At 32.2% G+C, this 16,136-nt stretch overlaps 1 long non-coding RNA gene across 2 annotated transcripts; it reads right to left on the bottom strand.

The window, feature by feature from the left end:
* Positions 1 to 7,469: 7,469 nt before the first annotated feature.
* LOC143046631 (uncharacterized) lies at positions 7,470 to 16,037 on the bottom strand. 2 transcript variants are annotated; one of them, XR_012969197.1, is made up of 3 exons: positions 15,952 to 16,037; positions 11,096 to 11,566; positions 7,470 to 8,357 (listed from the first exon to the last, which is right to left on the bottom strand). It is a non-coding gene; the product is annotated as an uncharacterized LOC143046631 (long non-coding RNA). The 2 variants fall into 2 exon arrangements; XR_012969196.1 differs by lacking the exon at positions 15,952 to 16,037 and adding an exon at positions 12,830 to 13,108.
* Between the last annotated feature and the right edge of the window lie 99 nt (positions 16,038 to 16,136).

Below are 16,136 nucleotides of genomic sequence, written 5' to 3'. Positions count from 1 at the left end.
ACTAGACGCCTCTGGTATAGTGGTTTTATTCTTCATACTAACAGTTTTGAATTGAAAAAAACAACGTTCAAATCATTGATCCTGGCAATCTCCAGCAATACAGTAACACTATATACCTGTTCTTTATAATGAATTCATTATAAGTGCAATTAAAGATATCATTTCTTCATAAAACTGGTTAAATTGTAAATTAAATCTATTTCAGGACATGAAATACTTGGTGTCAATGAAAAACTAGTGTCCCAGTGTTTCAACAGGCCTTCCGAAAACTCAACTGACATTTCATCTAGTTTTACATATTCAAGAGTGAATAGTTTCACATCAAAAAGTCCAACGTTATCTACAACTGCAACCGATGAACCCTTGTCTACGAATGGTGGAAATGTAAACGAAATATCGACTACGCAGTTAGGCTTATCAACTGGGAAAATCAAATCGCACAAATATTACTCCACAACGCATTCACTTACCTTTAAAAATGATGAAATATCTGAAAGTTTGTCCGCAACCATGGAATATACAAATTTAAATCAAGGTACACAATCAACTACAAAACACACTATTGATCTGACCAATGACGTGTATGATTTAAACACTTTATCATCAACCGATTTTGAACAGACTGGACATTTCATTACGACTGACATTGTGTCTTCAAGAATACATGTAGCACAGCAGTCTACTGTATCCAGCACTGAGAATAAAACCATTAAAAATAACCATAATTACAAATGCATGTGCCGATGTCCGACCTTTTCTAACCGTTGGCACTTTCTTTTAGGTCTTAATCTCACGAGAACACAATTATCGGATATTATGAGGCCATACTTAAGAAAACTGAAGAAGAGTATCGAAGTTAACCAAAAGGAAACAAACACTTACAGATTAAAACATGTGTGTGCAAATGATGATCGCCAGGCTTCGAAGTCAATTGGGTTGGTCGGAATTATAATACTTTGTTCTGTCCCAACCTTTTTTGTTACGTTAGATATATTGGGATGTTTCATCGATAGGACGGACAAAAAAATCATTGAAATAGAAAGTATAACTTAATAGTGCATGCTTTGTGTCAAAAACGTTTGGCTCTTACAACGTTTCATGAGAGACACATTTTACCTGTTGTTGTTTGCAGTGTCTCTGTAGCAAATCATGTACCGAGTTTAACACAATGATTATTTTTAATTTTCTATTCATTCCTGAATGCAATTTTCTTGAAAGATTTATATTCAATATTTCACTTAATGCATATTACTTCAAAGGACATATTTCATTTTTTCATTTTCTATTTAAAGACAGGTTTATTTTTCATTGCGCAATCGGAAAGGTTATTAAGAATGAGGCAATATCCAAAACTTTATAACACATCGCTACTGTAGATATTAACTATCGTATTGGTCCCATATCATTCACTCAGTGTTTTTGCATTGCTCACTAATGACACTATCAGGTAATTAATAGAGGATATAACGGCAATATTTTTTATCACACAAAAAAAAACTCGATGGGCTGTATACTTGGTAAGTGTTGTTCTTATAGAAATTTCCAACAGATACATGTAACTTATTAAAAAGATATGGAAATAAAATATATTTTTACTATTTCACACATAAAAGGTTCACTCGACTTTTTCTTTTTGATAAAATCATTAACCATATTTTGGGGGGATTTTCCCGACAAACTGTAGTAGGCTGTAGAAATGCAAATATACGTTAAAAAGATCTCTTTTTTCTGTGGATTTTCTACCGGCTTAATTTATGCGTTTGCACAAAATCAAATATACTCTGTTTTATTTGCACCTACCACAATTCACTGTTCATGAAAATTTGTCTAACGTTTTATATCTCGAAGCTCTATACTATAGTTTAAGTAAAAACACGTATGGCAGATGCATAACATTCTACATTATGCACCTTGGTTAAACCTTTAGAGTCCAAAAAACAAATGTTAATTTTAATTCAAATATACCAACTTTTCCTTTTTACCTCCTCTAACGAAGATTTCAATTTCTTCTGATTAATTTCAACTTGATATCCTGCTGTATTGAAATGTCATAGCTTGGCCAACCAAGGTAACGCATTGAACTATTTATCCATATCAATCGATTCAATATGATATCTTTCTTGCAGGAAATAAATATTAGATCAAAAGCATTTGAGAATGAATATATAACGCAAAGTTCACACTTAAATTATATAGATTGATTCGATTGTCTTTCTTCTTCCAGAAAAAAATATCAACTTCAAGTAAACAAATGATTCGCATGTAAAATGTGTTAGCACTGTTGCCTTTATTTATCACCGAATGGGAGTAAATTAAACGTATGTTTGAAAGCTCCATTAATTGTGTGAGGTATATCATAAGTCTCTTGTCTGAACATCTCTACTAAGAAGTTATGGATTTTTGTTTTTATACTTTCAATATGCCACTGGACGTTTAGCAACAAACAATCAATCTATGATACATTTTCATTTTAAGATCAAATTGATAGATTCTTCTCCAGCTGCAAGTTGTTACGTTATTCAAAACCAATCAATCCACAGCAATGCCAGGCTTACAAAAGTAACACACATATTGCGTATAACATAAGAAAATTTTATATTGAACGCTTCTAAAGATTAAAAAGATACGATAAAGCGAATGAAATGTAAACGAAATGATAATTTAACCCACTATCCCCCAAACCAACATGGCAGTTGCTTTAACCCACTATCCAGCAAACCAATAATCGTCTGTAATGCACTTGTTTTTATGCAAATTGAGACTACGATGATCCATTCGGCAATCCTCGGTTAGATGAGGGTACGGAATCGGCCGAGTTGAGACGAATGTATGATAATCCTGACGGAGCTCGTTTTACCTTTGTTAAACTGTATATAATTCGTTGCAAATAAAGATTAAACCTCCTGTATATATTACATTAGAAAAGATTTCTGATAAAGTTCTTATTTATTTTCAATCAGCCAATGTTTGTACAAATATCAGATACATTTGTATAGTAATACATCTTTACTTTGCTTGAACATCATATACATGTTTCCTTGAATTTTTTTATGTTGAGCTTACGATTATAAAACTTGTTTTTTACGTACCAATTCATTTGATATCAATTTTAAATTGTAAGCATCAGATATGTTGTAGCTATAATTCCCTATATTGTTTTTTTTTTTTTATCATAAACAGGGTATACTGTACTTGTGCCCCATGTCTAAAAAAAAAAGTCAAGTCGCGCTTTAGTCATTAGATAAACAATTCTTGTACATTATCAGAAAATAATATATCTGTTAATGCGAGCTTATAGAGTTATATTATAAAATTTACTGTTTGCTAAAGTAATAATAATCTTCAACTTTGTACTTGTTATGGTTTTCAAACTTTTTTCATCTGAGCGTCGCTAGTTATTCTTGTGTGGACGTGGCGCGCGTCTGGCGTATCAAATTTTAAACCTGGTTCCTTTTGTTGATTATTATTCGTTTGTTTCTCTGTCCTATATTTTCTCCCATTTATTTGTATTGTAGTCCTGTCATGAAATGTTGTCATTTTAATGTTATAATTAACATTGCCAAAAATGCCCTGTACCAAGTCAGGAAAATGGCCATTGTTATATCATAGTTCGTTTCTGTTTGTGTTACATTTTAATGTTGTGTTTCTGTTGTGTCGTAGTTCTCATATATTTGATACGTTTCCCTCATTTTGAGTTTGTAACCCGGATTTGGTTTTTTTCGAGCAGCGGTATACTATTATTGCCTTTATTTAACAAACTGGACAAAAAAGCAAACAGTATGTCCTTAAAATAAAACACAAATTGATTTGTGAAGAATTTTCCTTTATAGATATTATAGTGTGATGCTACTTTTAAATCTTTTTGTGTGGAATCTGATTTGTTCTCGAAGACTTTAAATGTTGCTCACCAAAAGATGAAGTCATCTGTGTAAATAGGAAAATTACAGAAATACCGAAGTCTGAGGAAAATTGTGAAAGGAAAGTCCGTAAACAAATGGCTAAATCAAAAGCACAAACATCAAACGAATGAATAATAACATATTCCTGACTTTGCACTTGCATTTTATTATGTAGAAAATGATTGATTAAACCCGTTTTTATAGCTAGTTAAACCTCTTACTTGTATGACAGTCGCATTCAATTCCTTTATATATTTACAACGATATGTAAACAAAGCATACAGACATAATAGGTCAAATGTAATTTATAAGTAACAAATTATTTTTTGTTTTTAATTTCTTTATAATGATGTGCAATCAATATTTCATTTCATTTCATATTTTGTTAAATACAACTTGCCAATTTTGATCATTAAAACGATCATTAAAAAAATTCAAGTATGACATTAATCAAAGAAAACCACAAAACTACAGGCTCCTGACTTGTTATTCTGTGGTTAACATGTGAAAATGTACTTTTATTTATGTATGTCTCTGTCCTGATTGTACTTGCATTTATTTGTACTGTATTCCTGTCATGTAATGTTGTAAATTTAGCGGTATATTTAACGTTGCCATACAGAGCGAGGTTTGGCTAGCAACAAAACTAGGTTCAATCTACCATTTCTTTTCTTAAAATGTCATGTACCAAGTCAGTAATAGGGCAGTTGTTCTCTAACAGTTCGTTTTTAGCTCAACTGGCCAAAAGGGCCAAGTGAGCTTTTCTCATCACTTGGCGTCCGGCGTCTGTCGTCCGTCGTCCGTCGTCCGTCGTCGTCGTCCGTCGTCCGTCGTCGTCGTCGTCCGTCGTTAGCTTTTACAAAAATCTTCTCCTCTGAAACTACTGGGCAATTTTTACCAAACTTGACCACAATCATCATTGGGGTATCTAGTTTAAAAAATGTGTCCCGTGACCCGGCCAACCAACCAAGATGGCCGCCATGGCTAAAAATAGAACATAGTGGTAAAATGCAGTTTTTGACTTATAACTCAAAAACCAAAGCATTTAGAGCAAATCTGACGGGGTAAAATTGTTAATCAGGTCAAGATCTATCTGCCCTTAAATTTTGAGATGAATCGGACAATCCGTTGATAGGTTGCTGCCCCTGAATTGGTAATTTTAAGGAAATTTTGCTGTTTTTGGTTATTATCTTGAATATTATTATAGGTAGAGATAAACTGTAAACAGCAAAAATGTTCAGTAAAGTAAGATCTACAAATAAGTCAACAGGACCAAAATGGTCTGTTGACCCCTTTAGGAGTTATTGCCCTTTATAGTCAATTTTTAACCATTTTTCTTAATCTTAGTCATCTTTTACAAAAATCTTCTCCTCTGAAACTACTGGGCCAAATTAAACCAAACTTGACCACAATCATCATTGAGGTATGTAGTTAAAAAATTGTGTCCGGTGACCTGGCCAACCAACCAAGATGGCCGCCATGGCTAAAAATAGAACATAGGGGTAAAATGCAGTTTTTGGCTTATCACTCAAAAACCAAAGCATTTAGAGCAAATCTGACATCGGGTAAAATTGTTTATCAGGTCAAGATCTATCTGCCCTGAAATTTTGAGATGAATTGGACAAACCGTTGATAGGTTGCTGCCCCTGAATTGGTAATTTTAAGGACATTTTGATGTTTTTGGTTATTATCTTGAATATTATTATAGATAGAGATAAACTGTAAACAGCAAAAATGTTCAGCAAAGTAAGATCTACAAATAAGTCAACAAGACCAAAATGGTCTGTTGATTTCTTTAGGAGTTATTGCCCTTTATAGTCAATTTTTAACCATTTTTCGTAAATCTTAGTTATCTTTTACAAAAATCTTCTCCTCTGAAACTACTGGGCCAAATTAAACCAAACTTGGCCACAATCATCATTGGGGTATTTAGTTTAAAAATTGTGTCCCGTGACCTGGCCAACCAAACAAGATGGCCGCCATGGCTAAAAAAAGAACATAGGGGTGAAATGTAGATTTTGGCTTATAACTCTGAAACCGCAGCCTTTAGAGCAAATCTGACATCCGGTAAAATTGTTTATCAGGTCAAGATCTATCTGCCCTGAAATTTTCAGATGAATCTGACAACCTGTTGTTGGGTTGCTTCCCCTGAATTGGTAATTTTAAGGAAATTTTGCTGTTTTTGGTTATTATCTTGAATATTATTATAGATAGAGATAAACTGTAAACATCAATAATGTTAAGCAAAGTAAGATTTACAAATAAGTCAACATGACGGAAATGGTCAATTGACCCCTAAGGAGTTATTGTCCTTTATAGTCAATGTTTAACAATTTTCATAAAACTTGTAAATTTTTGTTAACATTTTCCACTTAAACTACTGGGCCAAGTTCATTATAGATGGAGATAATTGTAAGCAGCAAGACTTTTTAGTAAAGTAAGATGTACAAACACATCACCATCATCAAAACACAATTTTGTCATGAATCCATCTGCTTCCTTTGTTTACTATTCACATAGACCAAGGTGAGCGACACAGGCTCTTTAGAGCCTCTAGTTATGTATGTTGCATTGTTGTTTGTTTGTTGTTGCACTTCAGTGTTTCTGTAACAGTTGTTTCGTTGTTTTCCATTGACAGTTGATGTGTTTCCCTCGGTTTTAGTTTGTATCCTGAATTTGTTTTATTTAAATCGATTTATGACTTGTAACCAGCAGTATACTACTGTTGCCTTTATTATTGACAAAGGTAAAAAAAAGCTTTAAAAGCAATAAAGATCTACAGAACAAGATCAGCAAAAAAGTCAAATAAAAAAGGCCATAAGGGTGAGTCGATTCCTTATTTTTGTTTGTGTATTGCTCTGTCTTCACAAAAATGCAATGTTTACCACTGTGTTTTTTTTTATGTTTGCCTTTTATCTTGAAAACTATATAAGATAACAACTTAAGAAAACAAATGATTAGCATGACCAAAACTTTCAATACATAATATTGCTGAAATCAGCATCTTAAGAACATTGAAACATAGATGGAAGTTCGAATTGCAAATATGATTAGCAAGACAAGATCGAAGAATAGAAGAAATTGTCAATATTATAGTCATCTTATACGATGTTTTGCCCTTAAATGATTTTTGCTTTTGTCGAAAAACAGAACTACAGAAGATTATTTAAACAGAACTGTTGATATTTTAAAGAGTAGCTTCCACTGCATATATTATGTAAATTTACTATAAAGATCTAGCCGGTAGTTTTGGTATGTTCATTATGGAAAAATTATGAGAGTTTTACAAACAAATCTTGTTGTATAAATCCAGCTACCTTATTACATGTATATAGACTTCTTTTTCATGATTTGTTTTTAAGGATTTGTTGAACTAATTAACCAGCCGTAATTCAATACTCATTTTAATGTCAGTATAAACGGGTGGCTCTTTAACGTCCAGTGAAAAATATCATAGAAATATACAGAATAATGACATTGTAATAAGATACAAAATTGAATTTAAACTGACATACTAAATAATATTTTTCTAGTTATCCTAATGTACACGCATAACCACATAACAGAGACATCATTATGAAGTTTTATTTATCATTTTGATAAGGCAATTGAATGTCAACATACTTGAAACATTCTCCTAAATTTACAGTCTTATGGTCCATAGTCTCTCGATATTCACAACTCTTTCTCCAAAATGAGCTTCAATCTGTCAACGCTCTTACACCCACATTACAACTAGAAACTAAAACCTAATTTAAAGATGTTCGCTACTCTGTTTCGTAATATCAAGCTTTTAAATGACTGCTATATAAATTGAAAGTATATACATGGATAAAATCAAAGGAGCCTGAATATACATGGATAAATTCAGAGGATCCTGAACATCTGGCAAAAATTCAAAAACATGAAGAGCAATCTTCCTTAATTTTATTACATCATTGCATATAGCTAAAAAGACTGTGACGGGAACTTTTTAAAGATAGTTCTGGCTTGTGAGACAATTTATCAAATGAAAACGTTTTTGCATAATTTCTTGCATAACTAACATTCCAAGGAGTTGAAACGAAAAAAAAATGATGTACAGTTTTCAAGACTTAATGACGAGCCCCACTAAATCTAAATAAACAATAAAACTAGCGACAGCAACCAAAACAAGTGAACCAATCACACCAGCGAAACGTGAAACAGAACGATTATCATCTGCACACCTCAATTTAGATTTAGCGATTCTAGTACTTTTCAGATTTATTGAAATGGAGGCTTTTAAATCTGAAAGACGATCCTTTAGATGTAAATATAATTGTTCCGTTGTTAAATTGAGGTCATTCAGATATTCCCAATGATTCCCACTGGGTATGCATGAACATGTACAATTCGGTGGAATATCCGGAAGAGTTGTTGTTTCATCTTCTCCTTCGCAAACAATGGCAGCATTTATACCAATTGTATCATTGATTTCTGAAAAAAAATTACAGTACGATTATTTATTCTAAACAAATTGTAAATTGTAATTCTGATATACATATACTAGATATAAGACAATGCTTATGATATATTTAATGGTTTGCATTCTCGAGTGGTGTCATGAAAGTTTATAGATGTTTATATGAATTGAAAACTCGCCCATAGTTGATGTAATAAGAAAGGACAATGCAATATAGTGGTATTTTATCTGAAATATGCATACATCATCGGAAGTAGCAATCCTTATCTATAACGATCTTTTATGCCGGAAGTTGCAATTCTCATTTATAACGATCTATTATGTCAGGCAGATACATGGGACAACAAACTGTTTTAAACAATAGATATAATTTAACGCGCATATGGCGCGGTTTAAAATATGTGCAATGTTACAACTCTAAGAATAATTGCAGTTAGTTAAATCTAGTAATAATAAGTTAACATTTTTCTGATAATAAATATACCCTTGTTCTCATACATAATATTTGTATTTACCCCTATGCATAGGAACTCAGTAAGCAGATTAAGAATATTTTTATCTTTGTTTTTCAAAAACAAAATCGTATTTCCTGTCTATTTGTATTAAATTATCAACTAAAATTACAGTAAAGTTGGCATAAATATTTCTTTATTTTCTAGTAATGTGCAGTTTACTCACCATATCCGTATACTGAAAAAGTCTAAAGGGATCTAAGTCGCCATTTTTAATTGCTTACCCATCTTCCAAGTCATATGAAAGTTCAAATTAAAAATAAATTATGGATATGTTTTTTTTTTTATAACTAAATGGCTAGTTTTTATTATAAAACTTGTGTACATATACTTTTTTCTAGATCAAATCCAATAACTTGTCCAAATTTAGAAGAAGTTTACTTTTTTTAATTTGCTTGCTTCCAGCAAACAATTCGACGACACGTTTTCCGTATGCAGGGCGTGACCTTTCTCGTAAACATCCGGTGATCGCAATACGCAAGTGCGAAATTGGAAATCCAAACGTAAACATCGCTCCGTCATCAAGATAAACTTTATCTTATTGTACCTGTTATACACGTGTTTACCTGAATATCCATGCTTCTCTGTTGATTGTTTACAACGGGTGACAATCGTTTAACTTCGGCTTCAAAACACGACAATTAATTAGCTGACATATTTTCACAACAACACTGACCTAATTGAAATATTTTTTGACATTTATACGAAATTTATGAGAAAAAAATGACAAAATCGTGCAGAGAAGACTAAGTTTATGATATATGTATGCATTGGTGCAAGAATTGAATTAACATTGTTTTACCGGTCACTTGTGTGACTGTCATATGACTTTATATTTAAAAAAAAAATTATTTCTATGTGACTTCATCATATAAAAAAGAAGATGTGGTATGGTTGCCAATGAGACAACTATCCACAAAAGACCAAAATGACATAGACATTAACAACTATAGGTCACCGTACGGCCTTCAACAATGAGCAAAGCCCATACCGCATAGTCAGCTATAAAAGGCCCCGATAAAACAATGTAAAACAATTCAAACGAGAAAACTAACGGCCTTATTTATGTAAAAAAAATGAACGAAAAACAAATATGTAACACATAAACAAACGACAACCACTGAATTACAGGCTCCTGACTTGGGACAGGCACATACATAAATAATGTGGCGGGGTTAAACATGTTAGCGGGATCCTAACCATCCCCCTAACCTGAGACAGTGGTATGTTCATATCTCATGTATTGATTTTCTTATCAAAGACACCCTTACTCTGCTATCATTTTATTCAGGTCAAAATTTTCAAATTTCCAGACAAGCGTATCGTTTATCAGTAACATAGATGATATGGGAGATAACCCTGTCATTCAAAACTTTCGAACAAAAAATTTTAATCTGCTCAACTGAGTTTGTGTGTCATATACTGTGGATAGTATACTAGGAATTGATAGTAAATAGCAAATATCAGAAAATTGTATATATATAATTATGTTCTTTAATACAGAAAAGCGCGAACATATTTGAAATGAATGGAAAACTAAAAAAATAACGGATTTTGGAAAATGGGAGGGCAAAAGTAATTGTGCTGTCCCCAAATACCTATGAAAATTACCATGGCCAAATTTTAACTTAATCTTTATCAATTTTTCAACGTATGCTCTGTTTCGGTGCTAACCATTTATTACCACCTAATAGGAAAGTAGCTCGCATCAAAATGTCATTTGGCAACACCAGTCGGATTTCAAGTAATGATTTTGTAAAATGGACTTTTCGTCAAATTTTTAATCTGGGATCATTTATATAGAAGAAGATTTTTATATGTGCTGTTCGGTGTGAACCAATGCTCCTTGTTTGACATTTAATTGATAACTTTTTATACATTGTACTTGGATGAAGGGTTGTCGTACCACATCTTCTTATTTATATTGATAAAAGATATATTATACATTAATATTCTAAACAAGAATATGTCTCTAGTACACGGATGCCCCATCCGCATTATCATTTTCTATGTTCAGTGGACCGTGACAATAGGGTAAAAACTCTAATTTGGCATTTAAATTAGAAAGATCATACCATAAGGAACCTGTATACAAGTTTCAAGTTGATTGAACGTCAACTTCATCAAAAACTAAATCGACCAAAAACTTTAGCCTGAAGCGGAACGAACGGACGGACGGACAAACGGACGCACAGACCAGAAAACATAATGGCCATAAATGGGGCAAACAAATACGTTACCTGAGTTGAATGTCCATTTATCATTATCACCAGATACAGTTTGAATTCCAATAACATCAATGACCACTTCATTGTACAGCATCTCCGATCTTGTAATGTTATCTCCGATGATGTCCCCTTGTCCAAACGTGATATTGGTGTTCCATGATACCCAAAATGTTCTAAACTCACTACAACTCAAAATAGAAGGAGTTTCTATTGAAGAATATAAACATCTCGTGAATTTTTCACTAAAACACGTGGTGATTCGAGACACTATCTGATGTTTAGTCCATAATCCAATTATAATTATATATGCGGGTCTAAATGAAGTTGTATTGTCAGTCAAAATGATTCTTGCATGCTTGCATGTCTTAACAGAAAATGTCAAGGACGTTTGATTCGTTTGCGTGATTGGTACCGTATTTAAAATTTGGTAGGAACCGGTTTGTGTACATATGGAGACTTCTCTTTTCGACTCGACACTAGAAACTGGAAAATAGAAATAAAAGGACTTTCATAATTATAACAAGGCATATATGCTCAATTTTCAATATGTAAATTTTCTCACTGTTAAATGTTAAAAAAAGTATTCATGTTTCTGTATTTAGTCTTAGATACATGATTTGTTTTTAGTTGTTATTGGCTTTTAACTAGCTGTCAAAAAACTTCGAGTACTCTCAGATCTGTACCTAGTGTCTTTTTGTTGTTGGGATGTACAAATACCCTGTCACGTCCACATGTGTTTGTTATATGTATTTCTTTTTGTATCCATCTGATGATTTAAGCCTTTTCAACGGATTTTCATAGTTTGTTCTTATGTTGTAATGTGACATCACTGTCCCAGGTTAGGGGAGGGTTGGCGCCCCGCTAACATGTTTAACACTGCCAAATTCTGTATGTATGTGCCTGTCCCAAGTCAGCAGCCTGTAATTCAATGGTTGTCGTTTGTTGCTGTGTTCCATATTTGTTCTTCGTTTATTTTTTGTACATTAATTAGGCTGTTAGTTTTTTTCGTTTTGAATTGTTTTACATTTGGGATTTCGGAATCTTGTATAGCTGGCAATGTGGTATGGGCTTTGTCCATTGTTGAAATCCGTACGGTGACCTATAGCTGTTTATTTCTGTATCATTTGTTCTGTTGTGGAGAATTGTCTCTTTGGCAATCATACCACATCTTATTTTCCATAATAACTGATTATCTAACAGAATGATTTTATATTCAAACTGTATAAGATGGATTTCAAGATATAAGGGTTCGTTTATTGTAATGTATGAAAGAGTGAAATTGAAATGCTTTCAAAAAATTTCTTCAAATATTCTTAAATGTCTTAATTTAATGACGGGGATACAATAAACAGAGAAAATTTTCTTAGTTTTGTAAGGGTAATTAACTTTTTAAAAGAGTATTCATAAATTAAGCTTTGACTCCGATATTCTTCTCAAAGATGTGTATTAATCATTATACTATATCTACCCTAAAATAAGGTTCACCGAAAACAAATCACACAACTTCAAGACAACGGAAAGAATTTATAAGATAAAAAAATGTATAGTATATGAATAAGAAAGAATTGTGATGTTTACATCAATGCGGCACCGATCAAACGACACCTACAACCAAAGACACTTACAACCATAAACAGCTATAACCAAAAGACACCTTCAATCAAACGATACCTACAACAAAGATACACCTACAACAACAAAAAAACAGCTGCGATGCATGATATTTTTAAAACATCTTCAACCTACCTGTTAATAAAGTACTGCATGCCAATACAAATGGAGTAAAATAATATAACATTCCGCACTATTTAGAATCTGTGCAATCCATCAATCTAGAATTTATTTCTCTTATCATCGTTACATAATTATATATTTCTCGTAAGTGCCGTTTTAACAGCTATATATTAATATGTTGTAGATATTAATATATTGTAGATATTGCCCAATCAGCTATTGATATAGCATGAATATCGTCTTACCAGCTATAAATATATCATATATATATCGTGATTCCAGCTATAAATATTATAATATATATTGTCGTACGAGCTGCATGAATATATTTGTCATGGATATCATCGAACCAGAGTTACGTATCAAAGATAGTGTCGTATCAATTATATTTTTATCACAGATATCATCGTACCGACTATGAATATATTATAGATATCGTCGTACCAGCTATAAATTTATCACAGTTATCATTGTACCAGCTAAAAATATCTCATAAATATCGTCATACAAGCTATACATATTATGTATCGAAGACAGGGTCGTATCCAATATATTTATATCACAGAATTCGTCAAACCGTCTATTAGTATATTATGAATATCGTCATGCCATCTATGAATTTATAGCAGAAATCGTCAAGCCAGCTATGAATTTATAACATATATCGTCAAGCCAGCTATGAATTTATAACATATATCGTAGAACCAGATACACGCATCGTAGATTTCGACGTGACATTATATACATGTAATATGTATTGTACATTTAATTTGTATCTTATTTAAAATGCCGCAATACCTTAAACATATTTTTCCCTAATGGTACAAAACAATTTATTCTATAAATCTGGTTGGAATGATATGAAACCAATACTAAGCATGTTTAGAGAGCATTCCATCTATTAACATAGCTATTAGAGTTGATCATGTCATGAATTATTCGATGAAATACTTATTCCTCAGGAGTAAGCACGTACTTGAAAAAAACATTCAGTCCATTACTGATATTTGAAGTGTCTACCGTTTTGTTTTGTTTTTGTTTTAACGTTTTTTCAATGTCAAAGTCATCAAGGAGCATATATATAGTTCTTAATGAAACGAATCAATGTATTCATTTGATATTTACCATTAAGCATGAATAAATTACTAGTATGTACTTTAATATATTGCATTTTTATCCATTATTTTACTTTTGAAGTAAATTGATGTCGATTAACGGATTGAATTATTCATTTGTTGAAGATAGGCTTGTGTTTATCTATAATCATCTATAGTCTCAGTGGATCTTTTAACATATTCTTCATTTTAAAGCACGAATACAGAAAAAATGTCGATTATATGTAACTGCTAATGCAAGTGAACAATACATTTATTGTATTCTGTCAATTGTCGATTGCATAAAAATAAACAAAAAATATTCTGAACATTAATGTTTTTCTCAAAGTTTAGTATTACAGAATTATTATTAGTTTTTTATGCAAATATGGAACTTTAAAGCATTCCGTTTAAAGATTGGAACATTGCAATGCAATTAAAAGATTGATTTCATCTTTTCACCTAAAAAAGTTATCATGTGTGACAACCTTTTGTATCTTTATCAGCTGGACGAGTTATACATGTACCAATTAAAATGATAGTACTGCTCAGTAATAATTATCAAACTATATATATTACATGTATAATAAACTAATTAAAACACCTTCTCGGAAAGTATACGTTTGAAAAAAAAAATACAAAAGAACCTGTACATCCAGACATCTGTCAACTACATGTATGCGTTCAATTTAAAAACTAGTGGCTCTAAAGAACCTGTGTTGCTCACCTTGATCTATGTGAATATTAAACAAAGGAAGCAGATGGATTCATGACAAAATTGTGTTTCGGTGATGGTGATGTGTTTGTACATCTTACTTTACTAAAAAGTCTTGCTGCTTACAATTATCTCCATCTATAATGAACTTGGCCCAGTAGTTTCAGTGGAAAATGTTAATAAAAATTTACAAATTTTAGAAAATTGTTAAAAATTGACTATAAAGGACAATAACTCCTTAGGGGGTCAATTGACCATTTCGGTCATGTTGACTTATTTGTAAATCTTACTTTGCTGAACATTATTGCAGTTTACAGTTTATCTCTATCTATAATAATATTCAAGATGATAACCAAAAACAGCAAAATTTCCTTAAAATTACCAATTCAGGGGCATCAACCCAACAACGGGTTGTCCGATTCATCTGAAAATTTCAGGGCAGATAGATCTTGGTATGGGTTTTGCTCATTATTGGTGACCAATAGCTGTTAACTTCGATGTCATTAGTTCTCAGTGGAGTTGTCTCATTGTTAATCATACAACATCTCCTCATTTTTATGTTTAATTGACGAAAAACAACAGCTATACATGACAAAGTTCAAATGAAATAAATGTAAGCAATTATAGGCAACCATACAACAATGAGAAATCCCATACCGTATGGGCGGCTATAATTAAGAGGCCCGATCATGAAAAATGTGAAACAATTTACTTTAAAAGAAAATTAATTGCCTAATTTATATTGTTTTATAACTGAATCAGGCCGTTATTTTTTTCTCTCGTTTGAATGTTCATAATGTATAAAGGAATTTTATGATTAGTAGATGTCGTTTGTTGATGTGGTTAATAAGTGTTTCTTGTTTCTCTTTTTTTAGAAGACCGTTGGTTTGCCTGTTTTACACTAGTCATTTTTGGAACCCTTTATAGCTTGCAGTTCAGAGTGAGCCAATGCTCCATTTTTAAGACTTAGAACCTATAAAGGTTTACTTGTATAGATTTTGACTTAGATGGAGAGTTGTCTAATTGGCACTCATACCACCTCTTCTTATTTATACAGATGTAACATACCAAGTCTCCGTGTTGAAGACCGTACTTCGACCTATTATGGTTTTAATTTTATACAAATGGTGGCTTGGATGGAGAGTTGTCTCATTGTCACTCATGCCCTATCTTCTTACATCTATTAAAATTTGGAGATATTGTATGATTGCAAGTGGGATCTCTTCAAAAAAGAACTACACTCATCAACATGTGTACGCGTCTAACTCAATTTTAAGCACTGAAAGACATTGGAATCGAATTTGTAACATAAAAAAAAAACATACCTGTCCATATTTCACATAGAATTAAAAGTTTGATCAAATATTGAAACTGTCTATGCATCCTTGATTTTCCCCTTCTTTTTTTCTCCAATTAGTTCCACTTCGATAATGACCAATAAAACGTATTAAAGTATGACGGCTTTATCCGTTATTCAATCTTATCTCAATCCACAGTAACACAGTTATTT

This window comes from Mytilus galloprovincialis, chromosome 9 (genome assembly GCF_965363235.1).
Source record: "Mytilus galloprovincialis chromosome 9, xbMytGall1.hap1.1, whole genome shotgun sequence".
Classification (NCBI taxonomy): Eukaryota; Metazoa; Mollusca; class Bivalvia; order Mytilida; family Mytilidae; genus Mytilus; species Mytilus galloprovincialis.
Note: the sequence above shows the minus strand (reverse complement) of the source record. Positions and strands in the feature narration are given on the sequence as shown.